At 44.6% G+C, this 1,578-nt stretch overlaps 1 non-coding gene across 1 annotated transcript; it reads right to left on the minus strand.

Moving 5' to 3' along the window:
- Positions 1-1,089: 1,089 nt before the first annotated feature.
- On the minus strand, positions 1,090-1,204 carry LOC136752002 (U5 spliceosomal RNA). Its single transcript, XR_010817184.1, has one exon. It is a non-coding gene; the product is annotated as a U5 spliceosomal RNA (small nuclear RNA).
- Positions 1,205-1,578: the final 374 nt, after the last annotated feature.

The raw sequence follows: 1,578 nt of genomic DNA on the forward strand, positions 1-1,578 counted from the left end.
CTTCGGGCTCAGATAAAAGCACACGGCACGAGGTCCGTGTGATTTGGAACAAAGGCAGTCCGGTTCGGCTTTGTCCAAGAACTTCCACTCAATCGATGCACCTGGAAGTTGGGGTTTCTCGAATGTAGAGTCTTTTCCAAACAGATTTTCCACTGGTTTGAAGGCTCCAAGGTTGTGCACAAAATCTTCTTTGTAAGCAGGGTTTCCACCATAGTTTCTTGAAGACAAAGTCTTTGAGGAAAGCAGGGCCCTGTTCGTTCCAAGGGTCGAGTTTCTTAAGACTCAGTAGCTATTTAAATGACTGACACTTTCGTATACAGTCGAGAGAGAGAGAGAGAGACCGTGTGCTGTTCTGTATACGCCTGTCAGATCAATAGGTGATTGGTTCCTGAGTTCTTGAGATTGGATTTCGGTTTCAGCCCCCAGTGTTCTATTGGAGGGGGGCTTGATTTATGAATGATGTCAATCCTTGCCATCTTTTGGAAATGCCGGTTGGCCCGGGTTCGTAGGTCTATGTCAGGATTTCGGCTCTCGTCCAGTTCAAAGAGTTTTTATTACCTACAGGCCCACTTCTCCAGACATCCCACAGCAGGATTCCAAACTATTTGGCCTATTTGTGGTGCCATCCTCCCCAAAATTGTCACTTTGATGTAAACCTGTTCCAAGCTGATGAGTTAAGAAAATCTGATAACTTTGGGGGGAGAGGTCTTCTTTAGATCAGTGCATCAGCTCAGAGCTAAAATGCTCTAATCAAAATACACCCAACATAATGCTACAGTGTTTATTAATATCTATGCCCCCAATGCTGTGAGAGACAGACTGTCAGTGTTTTCGGTGCTCAGTAAAGCGCTAGCAGACTGTGGGGCTGAGGAGATCCTGGTTTTGGGGGGGTGATTGGAACTGTACTGTGGGCTATAGATTAGACAGGAATCATTTGGAGCCCAGTCCACAGTCGCCTGGCTGGCTGGATGGGGGTGCTGTTTGCTGCTGCTGCGTACCTTAGCAAGCTTATTTGCTTGACCGGCCTTCCTCCTCCTCTACCCACATGCCCACCTATGCCAGATCTGCTGTTCACCTGGACCACAGCTCCGCCCCAACAAGGCAGAGCCTCCCAAGAATGGTACAAACTCATCCACGTTCTCCTCCATGGAAAGCTTTAGCAAGAGGCAAAAGCATTATAAGTAATGAAGAGGAACCCGAGTCCAAGACGCTTCCGACCAGCCATACATATTTGTGTGTATTAAAGATCACATTTTATTACATTTTGTTTTTCTGTACTTTATTACATCTTATTGCGATTTATAATAAAATTGTGTATTTTCCATATGTATGTATGTATGTTTGTATGTATGCATGTATGTATGTATGTATGTTTGCATGTCCAATTGCTTTGACAATACAAATGCACTGAATTGAGAGAGAGAGAGAGAGAGAGAGAGAGGGAGAGAGAGAGAGAGAGAGAGAAGTGCTAGGGCACATCTGTAATATAAACTAGGGAACATTCGTCACATGCTTAGGGAACATTCATAACATACAAGGAACATTTGTAAAACGAATTAAGGAACGTTGGTGACATAC

This window comes from Amia ocellicauda, chromosome 6, assembly GCF_036373705.1.
Source record: "Amia ocellicauda isolate fAmiCal2 chromosome 6, fAmiCal2.hap1, whole genome shotgun sequence".
In the NCBI taxonomy this organism is placed as follows: domain Eukaryota; kingdom Metazoa; phylum Chordata; class Actinopteri; order Amiiformes; family Amiidae; genus Amia; species Amia ocellicauda.